We start from the raw sequence: 14,508 nt of genomic DNA, 5'->3' as shown, positions 1-14,508 counted from the left end.
GGGCAGAGACAGTTTAGTCTTGGAGTTCTTAGTTCCCTAATACAAAAATTTCACCTGAAGATGGCATCTTTTTTGTTTTATCAAGAAAAAGACGAAGTAAATAGCCACTGCATTGATTTAAAGAAGGCAAATATTCTACCTTACAAAGCAGTCTAAGACATAAAGCAAAGTAGCAAACTTTGAGAGATAAAACATTAAAAAACCAGAAGTCAGAATTGTCTTTCCAAATATAAGTGAGAAGAGAAAGGAAGTTGTATAAAAACACACAGGACTCAAATTTTCCAGTCTTCGCATACAATTTGAAGAAGGGAGCACTAATATTGCCAGATGTCGATTAAGAGATGAAATTAAGTTTTTGAAACAATGAGGTGTAAAATCTACCGTGGCAATATCTGACAGGTGGAACTTGGATGAGACAAGTGAGATAAGCCATGTGATGCAGTACAAAGAGTGAACGGAGAGTGAATGGCATAACTGGCCGTAACTGAGCAGGAAAGAAAGACTGAAAGAGACCAGCAACAACCAAAGGAGTATCATGGCCACTAAAAGATGTGAAACTTACGCCATGAGCTACAAGATGCCACAGCGCTGCCCTCAATCTTGACCGCTAAGGTCCCATGGTAACAAATTAAATCTCTTTGGGAGAATCTTAAGAGATTTTATTGGAAACTTAAGAGAGTTTATTAAGTATCTTTGGGAGGTTTTATGGAGGCAATGGGAGGCAACCCATTGCCAGCCTGAGCTAGAGGTTTTCACAAAAAATGTATCACCTCCAGAGTTGTAGTTCTGTGACAGGCTCCATCCCCTTTCTAACACGTCTATCACCTTCCTGTAATGGAAAAGGGTTCAGTGAGGTGAAATCTAGTTGGAAAAATTAGAACCCTCAACTCTTTCTTCTTGGATATTCCAAAAAGTCAAGACTACACTCAGTATCTGGTTATTCTCCCTTTGTTTGTTCTCACGCCCTTGATCCACTTCACTATTTTTCCGTCCAGCTCTGTGCCCCACCAAGAATGACTTCTGTGTGAACTGCTTCCCTTCCTGGGTTGCCTGGTTGGGTGTTTCCAATTGTATTTCACCAACGAGAGGCATTGGCAGGATACTAGAGAGCCGAGGGAGAGAGGCTCAAATATTTCTCTCCTCTTTCCTCCCTCAGCATCTCTGGCAATCACTGTCCCCCCCACTGCCTCCTCAGGTGGCCCCCTCCTCACAGTTCCAGCTCCCCATGGGTTCAGGTAATACATTTCTTTCAGTCCTTTCAACCCTGGTGTTAGTGATGGCTTTCCATTAAGTTAGCCTCTGAGGGTCTCTCCATTCTTTGTTTATTCTCTTTTCTCAGCTCACATTTCTCATCTTTTAATGGAGTCCCTTTACCAAAGTCTCTTTATTTGAATCACTTGGGAGTAAATTCTGTTTCCTGCTAGGGGACCTGACTGATACAATGTCCAACCTGAATGGTCTTTTATTCTTTAGTTTCTATATGAAGAAAAAATAGGAATTTTTCATTGTTCTAATTACATCTTTGCTTATAGGAGCGTGTATCATGAAAGTATATTCTTTTACTCAATTAAATAGGTAAAAAAGAGAAAAAAGAGGCATAGATTTTGTTATGTCATTTTGCCTTAATGTGGTATGTTCATCAGTAAATAGTTTGGGAAATAAAACTGGGATATTTTCCCCTAAGTTCAAAAATATTTAGCCTTGAACCTTTTGTTGTGAATAATAATTATTAAATCGAAAGTATTTAGGAGAGCAGAGTCACAGAACTAAATACTTCTCAAATCATGACCCTGGGATAAGAGGTGAATTTTAAATCCTGCTGTTGGAATACATGCTTTTAAAGACATAGGAAAATGTCATGTGACACTGGAGATTATGCTGTAGTTACAGGTGTCTTGTTATTTTGTGAGTTTGAAACACTTTGCATGTATTAAGAAATGTGCTATTTGAAATGAACTATTAACATAAAAGCTGAAAACATTCAAAAAGCTACTTAAGAAAATGGAAGACAGATCTATTTAGTTTGTGTATGGTATTTTGTCTGGGATGGTGTACCCTAAAATACTTTTGGATAAGATTAATTAGATCTGGCCATGCAACTGAAAGAAATAGATGACTGTGGATTTTTATCATATCATTTTTATCATCTCTTCTTTCTTCTGGTTGGCTTTAATCTCAGGCAATATCTTTTTACTTTGTGGTACCTTTGGCTAATGGAGGAAAGTTATAAACTCAGTTAGTTATCTTTGTAGCTAGCAGTTCCAGTCAAAAGAAAATACACTTTCTGATACTCGTAGCTGAAGTCCCAGGAAAGGTTGTGATTGTTCTGAACTAAATCTTGTGCCATCCCTGGATATCCTTGTGACCAGGTATTAGGGTGCTCATTAACTCAGATTTCCATAAAAAAGGCTTATAAGAATAAGATGAGAAAAAGCAGAGTCAACAAAAATTATGATTACTGCAATCCACTACTATATTTATTGACTGCTCAATAACAAATTTTCTTCCCATATGCATCATTTCAAAATGCCACTGCATAACAATGGAAGGAGTAGACTTAAAACCAATAATCCACTCATTCCCAAAGAGAGGAAAGTCAATGTCTCATCCAGATGCTACCTACAGCTCCCCTGCCCTCACCTATGTTAATTTAATCCCATTACATTTCAACTTTTATCACTTGCAACATTCTACTTCCTAATATTTCTGTATTAGAGTTCTCATATGAAAGTGACAGAAAAATAGTGAAAACTATTTTAATTCAAAAGAAATTCATTGACTCCTATAAATGAAAATTCTACAGTTGGATTTTAGGCATCATGAATTCAGGGATTAAAATGATGCTGTCAGGACATCATCTTCCCTATTGGAGCTCCATTTTCCTCATAATTGTTTTAATATGAGTTTTAATTTTTCTCTTAAATGGTAGTAAGACTAACCAGAAGTCTCTCTAGGTTTAACTCAATGGCACATCCAGTAATTCCAATGATTAGTGTCCACTTCTTCAGTAATCAACAAAATTTCCAGGGATTGATCTGATTGACTTGGGAAAATTGTCTATCTGGGAGCCAGTTGCTGCAGTTTGGTATGGGGTGGGGTGGGGTGGGATGTGTGTGTGTATGTATGTTTTGGAGGTGGAGGTGGAATGGATGGATTGCTGGCTACCCCATGGTCATAGGGCTTCCCTGGTGGTTCAGACAGTAAAGAATCTGCTTGCAATGTGGGAGACCTGGGTTTGATCCCTGGGTTGGGAAGATTCCCCTGGAGAAGAGAAAGGCTACCCACTCCAGTATTCTGGCCTGGAGAATTCCATAGACTGTATAGTCCTTGGAGTCACAAAGAGTCAGACACAACTGAGCGACTTCCATTTTCCAGTGACCATAATGATAGGATGAGGGCAACGCCACCTTGCCAACATGGAATGTGTTTCACATGAAAATTAGAATTGACTTATTTCAGCAGAAATAGTTTATACAGAAAAATAATGTAGACAAAAACCATAGAGCCAAGAAAAGATGGGGAACACATGTACACCCGGGGTGGATTCATGTCAATGTATGGCAAAACCAATACGATATTGTAAAGTAAATAGCCTCCAATTAAAATAAATAAATAAATAAATTTTCCCAGAAAAAAGAAAAGAAATTTGTCTTCACTGAGTTCCTGTAAAGTTCCAGGCATCTGGTATGTTATTTCATATTTATCAAATAAATTTGCTTTGAATCACAATAGTAGTGAGTGGCACAACTCATATTTTTTTGAATCTGCCTAGTAACTCATGGTATTTATATTTTCTACCACCTTAAAGACGGTGATTCTGAATTTCCTTCTTAGAAGAAGTATAAGATTTTGGAAAACTAGGGAGAGCCTTGGGGCATTTGAAGAGAAAGATGGATGATAAGTGGAGATGGAAAAGAAGAGGACATTCAAGAAATAAGGTTAGTGTTTAGTCTGATCAGAACTGATGAGAAGAACTCTAGAGTGAAGGCATAGACATGTCAATGCACCATACACACTGGGATCCTTTCATAGAAATCCTTAAATGCTCAGCTGTGATATTTGGATTTGTCCCGAAATATGGTAAAAAAAAATTAAGAATTTTGAGCAGAAAGGATTTTTGGTGAAAAGGATCTTGAGATTTTTATACAGGGGAATTCTGGAGAAGGCACTGGAGGCAAAGAGATAAGCTGCTAGACTGTTATCAGCTTCTCCATGTGGTGTAAGAATCTAGACTAGAGAAGAGCAGGAGGAATTTAAAAAGTGAGACTCAGATGGGTTATTTTGAAACTCTGGAGTATAGATGAGTACTGGTAGAGAGTCTTAAAATGCGAGTTTCAGGGATTCTCTTCCATGTGTTCATATTTTATAGGTCTGGGGCAGGGGCACAGCAATATGTATTTTAGCAAGGAGTCAACATGATTCAGATGCAGGTCATTCACAGACCATAGTTTCTTTCTTTCAGAGGAGGAATAGACAGGTGTTTGATTAACTGTGAAGGGCAATCAAGCTGGGAGGAGAGGGGGATCTGCTGCTGATGGTAATTGGAAGGTGGGAAAGGGCCTTGATTGTAGGGAAAATTGATGAATTCTGTTTAGATCATTCTTATTCACAGTTATATGTGAACTTTCACTGTGTAAATTTCATTTGGCATTTTCTGGGTGTATAAAGCTCTTGGTAAAAAGATATACTGGAATGAAAACTATTAGCACTTGTCCTTGATCAACAATACTGGAATTGCAATAAGAACTTACTGACTTTGTCTGGTTTGGGCAGTTTGACATAGACTAGGGAATTGACTATAATAATAAGCCATACTGAAGCTGTTGTGTTTTTCAGAATGTATGGTTGGGCATTCTTTTTTTGTCTAAAAATTATGACTCTCTAATCTAATAGTATCTGAAAAATCAAGATGAGATTTTTGCTAATATGACATATAGATTCTCATATTCTCTGAACAAATCTTACAGTGGCCAAGATGTTAATAATGCTACTAATAAATTTTTACCCCATTAAGACAATGGTACCTCATGGGGCAAATTATTTCTTTTATCTAAGTCTTTCTGTTAAGTCACAGTATTTTCTTAATTTGCCAAAATACTTTAAAGAAAGGCTCACAGAATAGTGAAAATGCAAAGGTGTTTTATGTCCTAATTTTTAGGTCCAGATTATCCCTTTCTGGAGCTCTGTGAATCTTGCTGGGCAACCAAGATATTTTTGTGACATGATCATGTTTCACCTCTTATAGCTCCCTGCTACAATTTCAGTTATTTCAATGAGGAAGGGAATGTTTTCACTGATGTCATCAGTGTTTCTAAGTTATCATTTACTGAGGAAGCCCTTCACCTAAAGTATTTTCTCTCCATGATATTCTGGCTGGTTTCATAAAAGGTCATTTTTATAGATCTGCTCATAGAGGAAATGCTTTTTCACAGTTTTCCTTTCTTGATGCTCACTCAGCCAAGACATCTGTCTGACCTAGTGGGGTTATAAGTTTACTTCTTTCATCTTAGTTCATGGTGACCCAGGTCAATGTATGTATTTGTACAGAGTAAAGCAGGATTAAATGAAAATTTATCCCTTCCTGGAGTATTTAGTACCTTGATAGATTCAGTCAGAATCTCCTTTTATCTTTTTTTTTCTTACTGTAAATGCATATAATTTTAATCCTTTGAGATTTTCCCCCCAAGTCTGCTACATTTAGCTGTATGCAATCCATACCACTATTGTTTACCTTTCATAAGAGGAAAAAAAAGTTTGCTACAATGACAGTGATTCAAGTATTTATAGCAGCTATGAATTATTCCTAGAAGCTTCCCATTACCTTTATCCTCCTTTTTTTAAAAAAGTTTTTAAGGAGTTTATTGTATGCACAAGATACATTATTTTAGTGCAAGTATCAGGAACAAGTGACTTCCCAGATGACACTAGTGGTAAAGAGCCTGCCTGCCAATGCAGGAGACTTTAGAGATGCAGGTTCAATCCCTGGATCAGGAATATCCCCTGGAGAGGGCACAGCAACCCACTCCAGTATTCTTGCCAAGAGAATCTCATGGATAGAGGAGCCTGGTGGGCTATGGTCCATAGGGTCGCAAACAGCTGGACACAACTGAAGTGACTTAGCATGGCACAGCACAGGAACATGGGGATAACCTAAAAGTTACACAATCTGTTTCATTCTCTGTCACTTCTCTCTCTCTCTCTCTCATGTAAGCTCTAGTACTGTTTTTCTAGGATACTGGAAAGGTATATCAGATTTTTTTTCCTATGCCATACATGAACTCACATCCTTTCCCTATAAAATCCATGGATAGTTATATAACATGTCTATTGCTGTCAGTGGTTGATCTATCTTTCTGACCATCTTTCAATTGACTGGGGAGTGGGGAGCTTGACTTTAATTATGCATTCTGGAAGAAGGCAGCTGTCATAAAGTGTTCATATTGTTTCCTCTGATGCTTTGTTCAGGTCCTGTGGAAGACTGTTGAGACTGATTAGGAGAGTTACTGAAGACTCAAGCAGGATCATAAAAATATTCATAATTATGGCTTGACAGAAAATGCTGCCCACTGAATTGTTATCTTAGGCAGGTTGGTTCCCCTTGGTGTCATCTTCTGTTTATAGTCCTGGACAAGAGTACATTTGATTATGATAGCATCAAAGAGTGGTTGGCTATAACTTTAAAATAGCATACACAGCCCAGAAAAACTGAAGGTAACATAACTATCAGAATAGATTATGATTTGATTTTCTTTTTTATATATGGTGGTATAGTCTGTTTTTTCACGAATAAGGAGAGAACAGACAATAAATGTTTGTATTCTTAATTTGTATCTGAAATGAAAATGTTCCTAATGCAGCAGCAGAAAGGCAATGTGCCTAAGGGATATTGGGTTTGATATTCTTAATTAAGAAACCCACTAGAGTCATGTTCGGAAATTTGTTCCACTTCTCTGAGCTTTAGTTTCCCACTTCTAAAACAAAAATGCTAGAACTATTTATCATTCAACTTTATGAAAACTAATGAGGAAAAATTGTGATAGAGGAGAATATGAATAACATTAGGGAAATAACTGGAGCTTAGCATCAGTATTTTAGGAGTAGTTTCAATAAATATTGGTCATACAGAAGATGGAATATATTCTAAAATAGTGTTTGAATACAGTGCATCAGTTTCAGTACTTTTTTGGAAAAGTATAGAAAAATATTCATGCATTATGTGCACATGTACTATGTTTGGATATTAATATTGAGATTTGAAATTTCTTTTGGTATTGCATTTTCCTTGTATATAGTTATTCTTCTGTAAGATTTTTACTTGTAATCATTTTTGTTCCCACAGTTTTTTAGTTTTAATTTTCATATTATAAAGATCTGTTATAAGTATACCATTTAGTGAATTCTAATGAATTTATATGAAGATTTGCAGCTATCACCACAATCCAGTTTTAGAGAAATTTGACCACTCCCAAAGTTTCCTCATGCAGGTGAACTCTAGTTCCATTGTTGTTCTGCTTGGTTTCTTATAAATTATCCTTTTACAATATAAGCATTTCATATAAATGGAATCAATATGTAGTTTTTATTCTTGGGTTTTTTCACTTAGCGCAATATCCTTGAGATTCATCTCAGTTGCTGCATGCATTAGTAGTTCATTTCTATTTGGTGCTGAATAAAACTTACCAGGTAAGCCATCTAGTCCTGGAGTTACCTTTTAGGGACTGTTTACAAATTGAAATCAATGTTCTTAATATAAGAAAGCTATTCAGATTTTCCTTTCTCCTGTGTTACTTTTGGTAATTTGTACCTTTTATGAAAATTTACCATTTCATTTAGGTTTTTAAAAGTATTTGGTGACATAAATCAACAACTATTTTATTATACTTAGAGATTCTGGAGGTCAGGAATTTGAACACAGTACATCCAGATTGTCTGGTTTCTTCCCAGGATGTCTGAGGTCTCACCTGGGAATACTGAAATGATTGGTAATTGGAATCCTCTCTAAGGTTTCTCTAACAGATCTGGTATGGACACTGGGATGACCTAGAATCTGGGCTCAACTGAGTCTGTAGACTGGATCACCTACACGTGACCTTTCCAGGTGCATATCTTCCTGGTCAGTCTCTATTCCAGCCTCAAGCAAACACTGATCAGCAGTCTGTTATGAAAGATTTATCTTTTATAGCATTTAATAAAAAATGGAGCTATAATATATGTATACATTTGCACCTGGATTTTTTTTCTCTGCATAATGTTGTTGAACATGTTTACAGTTTATTAAGTTATATGTTCATGTGTGGATATACTGCATTCTGTTTATCCATTCAACTTGATAGAAATTTGAATTATTTCTAGTTTTTGGTAATTATAAATAAAGCTAAGAACATTTAAATACAAGTCTTCATGTGTATAAGTGTTTCATTTATCTTTCATTTCTCAGGATCACCTTATTTCCCATGACCCTGCCAAACACTGTTTTTAGTTCTAACAACTTTTTGTCCCATAGGCTTTCTACATACACCATCATTTTGTTTGCAGATAAAGAAAACTTTACCTCTTTCTTTCCAATCAGTTTGCCTTGTCTTTTCCTCACTTAATTGTACTGGTTAGTACTTTGAATACTTCATTAATAGTAATAATGAGAGTGGACATTCTTGCTCTCTTCCTAATTTTAACAGAAAAGAATTTCATATTAAATATATTGTAAGCTGTAGGTTTTCTTGTAAGCATTCTTTATCAGGTTGTGGAACTTTCCATTTATTACTGTTTGCTAGGATTTTTGTAACGAATGGTTATTATAATTTGTCATATGACTTTTTTTGCATCTATTAGATGATCATGCAGCTCTTTTTCAGTCTGTGGATAGAGTAAATTATTTTGAATGATTCTCAGAGGTTGAGGTAATCTTACGTTCTTGGAATAAACCCCAGGTGTAATGCATTATTCTTTTTATATATTGTTGAATTTGCTTTGTTAATATTTTAAGGACTTTGTATCTATATTTGCATATGTATTGAGGGATATTTCACTAAAGATTTCTTTTTGAATAATGTCTTTGTCTGATTTGGTTTCAGGATAATGTTGTCTTCATAAATTAGTTGGAAAAATTCCCCATCTGGATCTCCTGTGTTATACTGATAACTTGTGCCTTTCATAAAATTTTCCTATTTCATTTAGATTTTCGAAAGTATTGCCATGAAGTTGTTCATAAATTTGTCTTATGACTCTTTTCATAGTGGTGGCATTTTTAGTGATGGCCATTTTATCTAAACTATTGAATTTATTGGCAAAAAGCTATTCATAATATCCCCTGAATCTGTTTTGTCAGTTTATTGGTTTAACAGTGATTTGATTTCTTTTTTTTTAATTGACATTGATAGTTTGTGGCTTCTCTTTTTGTTCTTATTCTAACTAGAGTTTTATATCTCTTGATTATTTTCAAAGAAGATTTGGGATTTTTTCCCTCTGTTTTTATTTTCTATTTAATTAATTTCTTCTCTTATTTTGATTATTTTCCTCCTACTTTGGATTTGCTTTTCTCTGTAAGCTTTTTTTAAAGTAGGAGATTAGATAAAAATTCTAGGTTTTATTTTGTACTAACAAGCATTTATAGCTATAAATTTCTCTCTAAAAGCAATCTTAGTTGTATTTCATACATTTTAATTATTAAGTCTTAATTTTCATCCAGTTCAAAGTATTATCCATGTACAATTGAAAGAATCTGCATTTTGCTTTTGTTGAATGGCATGCCCTGTAAACACCAATTAGATCAATTTATATGATAGTATTTTAGTCTTCTGCATTTTTGTTGGTTTTCTACTTACTCTCTTAATTATCAAGAGAATAGTATGGAAATTATAACTGTAATTTTGGACTTGTCTATTTCCTCTTTCATTTGAGCTACAAACTGTGCTTAGTAATGGAATTGATTTTCATTCTGGTACTAGCTCCATATCCTCTAGCTGTGTGGTAACAATGGTTGAGCTTCCCAGGTGGCGCTAGTGGTAAAGAACCCACCTGCCAATGCAGGAGATATTAGAGATGTGGGTTCAATCCTTGGGTTGGGAAGGTTCCCTGGAGGAGGGTAGGGCAAGTTCTTCCAATATTCTTGCCTGGAGAATCCCAGGGCAGAGGAGTGTGGCTGGCTATAGTCCATAGGATTGCAAAGAGCTGGACATGACTGAAATTACTTAGCATGTTTTCACCAGTCAGCTATCAGATACACACCGTTACGTAGATCACATTTTTAGTATTTGTTCCGGAACCACAGTAAGCTATTTGAGTACGCAGAAAGCCTTCAAGTCATTATGCATTTGAAACTTCAAAATGACAGGATGAAGTCTTAATATGAAACTGAGACTGTTTAAATAACTAAAAGAGACTGAAGTTATTTGAGATGTCACTAAGAGAGCCCAATATCTAATAGTAATACAGAGATATGACAGATTGCCATATTTACAAAATAACCGTTTTAGTTTTATAGCCTAATTAGTTAATGTGAAAGCTCAGTTGCTTCAGTCGTGTCTGACTCCTTGCAACCCCGCAGACTGCAGCCTGCCAGGCCCCTCTATCCATGGGATTACCCTGGCAATGACACTGGAATAGGGTTTCCATCTCCTCCTCCTAGGGATCTCCCAACCCAGGGATTGAACCTGCATCTCCTGATGCTTCTGCATTGAAAGACAGATTCTTTACCACTGAGCCACCACTAGATAACACTTCCTATTAAAACAATTAGAATTGGTACAGCAAATCCTCAGCCTAAACTGATTTAAATTTAAGCCACCTCAGTTGTTACCTAAATACTTGATTTTCAGAAAACAAAGGCTTAGAGTTCAAGTTCAAATACAGAGAACACGGTGGAAATAGGATCTGGAACCACTTTGTCTTTCTCAAAATCCCATGCTCTTAATCGCTTCACTGTGCCTCAGTGTTTCTCTAAAATTATGAGATCCTTGGAAGGCTATCTTTTTCTTACAGTATGTTCTGTTCAGTTCAGTCGCTCAGTCGTGTCCGACTCTCCGCGACCCCATGAATCACAGCATGCCAGGCCTCCCTGTCTATCACCAACTCCCGGAGTTCACTCAAACTCATGTCCACAGAGTCTGTGATGCCATCCAGCCATCTCATTCTCGGTCGTCCCCTTCTCCTCCCGCCCCCAACCTTTCCCAGCATCAGAGTCTTTTCCAGTGAGTCAGCTTGTCGCATGAGGTATGTAAGAATGCCTAAAGATACCTTAACTGAGAGCCATTCCTTAAAAGTGTTCTTTTTTCTGATTCCATGACAACCAAGCAACCTTTTGATAATTTGGCTCCCTCTGTAGTTTTCCTACAGGATGAGAGTTAGCTGGTCATGTCAATATGACATTTGGTATAAATGACAGATTTATTTCTTACTGTGAATCAATACACTGCCATTCTTCTCTACATTGATCTCTGGGAACTTGGCCTGGAAAGACAAATCCATTTTTAGTAGACTGATAAAAATCAGTCTCATGGATGAACAAGGCTGAAGACCAGACTAAGCTGTGTTAGATTCACCAAGATAAATGTTGGCCTTGTACTCTGTTGGAGCTGGGACTCAGCCTTCCCTGAACTGCACTATTGGTAAAGTGCTGTGATATTTGAAATCACAGAATTTATACAAGCATAAAAAAGATAGAAAGATAAATAGAGTTGAAGGAAGCAGTACGAAAACAACGTGTAAAGATAATATGAAGCCAGATATCAGGATAGTATGGGTTTCCCATGTGGCACTTGTGGTTAAGAACCCACTTGCCAATGCAGGAGATATAAGAGATGGAGGTTCAATCCCTGGGTTGGGAAGATCCCCTGGAGGAGGGCATGACAACCCACTCCATTTTCTTGCTTGGAGAATTATATGGACAGAGAAGCCTGGTGTGCTACAGTCCATAGGATTGCAAAGAGTCGGACACAACTGAAGCAACTTAGCACACATGCATAAGGTTAGTATACAAACTATATGTCATAGGATCTGATATATTGCTAGTGACAGACTTTATTTTTTTTTGTAATTAATTTATTTTTTATTGGAGGCAAATTATTTTACAATATTATATTGGTTGGTTTTGCCATACATTGACATGAATTCGCCCCGGGTTTACATAAGTTCCCCCTCCTGAACCCCCCTCCCACCTCCCTCCTCCCTTTATCCTCCCTCTTGGTCATCCCCGCATGCCAGCCCCGAGCATCCTGTAACATGCATTGACCCTGAACTAATGATTCATTTCACATATGACAACATACGTGTTTCAATGCCATTCTCCCAAATCATCCCACCCTCACCCTCTCCCACAGAGTCCCAAAGACTGCTCTATACATCTGTGTCTCTTTTGCTGTCTCGTATACAGGGTTATCATTTGCATCTTTCTAAATTCCATATATATGCGTTAGTATACTGTATTGGTGTTTTTCTTTCTGGCTTACTTCACTCTGTATAATAGGCTCTAGTTTCATCCACCTCATTAGAACTGATTCAAATGCATTCTTTTTAATGGCTGAATAATACTCCATTGTGTATATGTACCAAAGCTTTCTTATCCATTCGTCTGCAGATGGACATCTAGGTTGCTTCCATGTCCTGGCTATTATAAACAGTGCTGCAATGAACATTGGAGTACACGTGTCTCTTTCAATTCTGGTTTCCTCGGTGTGTATGCCCAGGAGTGCGATTGCTGGATCATATGGCAGTTCTATTTCCAATTTTTTGAGGAATCTCCACACTGTTCTCCATAGTGGCTGTACTAGTTTGCATTCCCACCAACAGTGTAAGAGGGTTCCTTTCTCTCCACATCCTCTCCAGCATTTATTGCATGTAGACTTTTGGATAGCAGCCATTCTGACTGGTGTGAAATGGTATCTCATTGTGGTTTTGATTTGCATCTCTCTGATTATGAGGGATGTTGAGCATTTTTTCATGTGTTTGTTAGCCATCTGTATGTCTTCTTTGGAAAAATATCTGTTTAGTTCTTTGGCCCATTTTTTGATTGGGTCATTTATTTTTCTGGAATTGAGCTACAGGAGCTGCTTGTATATTTTGGAAATTAATCCTTTATCAGTTGCTTCATTTGCTATTATTTTCTCCCATTCTGAAGGCTGTCTTTTCACCTTGTTTATAGTTTCCTTTGCTGTGCAGAAGCTTTTGATTTTAATTAGGTCCCATTTGTTTATTTTTGCTTTTATTTCCAATATTCTGGGAGGTGGGTCATGGAGGATCCTGCTGTGATTCATGTCGGAGAGTGTTTTGCCTACGTTCTCCTCTAGGAGTTTTATAGTTTCTGGTCTTACATTTAGCTCTCTAATCCATTTTGAGTTTATTTTGGTGTATGGTGTTAGGAAGTGTTCTAGTTTCATTCTTTTACAAGTGGCTGACCAGTTTTCCCAGCACCACTTGTTAAAGAGACTGTCTTTTCTCCATTTTATATTCTTGCCTCCTTTGTCAAAGATGAGGTGTCCATAGGTGCGTGGATTTATCTCTGGGCTTTCTATTTTGTTCCATTGATCTATATTTCTGTCTTTATGCCAGTACCATACTGTCTTGATGACTGTGGCTTTGTAGTAGAGCCTGAAGTCTGGCAGGTTAGTGACAGACTTTAAATTTGAGCCTTGAACCTGTGCTTCTTAGAAGGCAAATCAAGGTGAGGAAATCTTGTAAGGATTCTATTTCTGCTTTATTGACTATGCCAAGGCCTTTGACTGTGTGGATCACAATAAACTGTGAAAAATTCTGAAAGATGGGAATACCAGACCACTTGACCTGCCTCTTGAGAAACCTGTATGCAGGTCAGGAAGCAACAGTTAGAACTGGACATGGAACAACAGACTGGTTCCAAATAGGAAAAGGAGTATGTCAAGGTTGTATATTGTCACCCTGCTTATTTAACTTCTATGCAGAGTACATCATGAGGAACGCTGGGCTGGAAGAAGCACAAGCTGGAATCAAGATTGCCGGGAGAAATATCAATAACCTCAGATATGCAGATGACACCACCCTTATGGCCGAAAGTGAAGAGGAACTCAAAGGCCTTTTGATGAAAGTGAAAGAGGAGAGTAAAAAGGTTGGCTTGAAGCTCAGCATTCAGAAAACGAAGATCATGGCATCTGGTCCCATCACTTCTTGGGAAACAGATGGGGAAACAGTGGAAACAGTGTCAGACTTTATTTTTTTGGGCTCCAAAATCACTGTGGATGCTGATTGCAGCCATGAAATTAAAAGACGCTTGCTCCTTGGAAGGAAAGTTATGACCAGCCTAGATAGCATGTTAAGAAGCAGAGACATTACTTTGCCAACAAAGGTCCGTCTAGTCAAGGCAATGGTTTTTCCCGTGGTCATGTATGGATGTGAGAGTTGGACTGTGAAGAAAGCTGATCGCCGAAGAATTGATGCTTTTGAACTGTGGTGTTGGAGAAGACTCTTGAGAGTCCCTTGGACTGCAAGGAGATCCAACCAGTCCATTCTAGAGGAGATCAATCCTAGGTGTTCATTGGAAGG

Source organism: Moschus berezovskii, chromosome 9, assembly GCF_049115385.1.
Source record: "Moschus berezovskii isolate FMDL1 chromosome 9, NW_MosBer_1.0, whole genome shotgun sequence".
In the NCBI taxonomy this organism is placed as follows: domain Eukaryota; kingdom Metazoa; phylum Chordata; class Mammalia; order Artiodactyla; family Moschidae; genus Moschus; species Moschus berezovskii.
Note: the sequence above shows the minus strand (reverse complement) of the source record.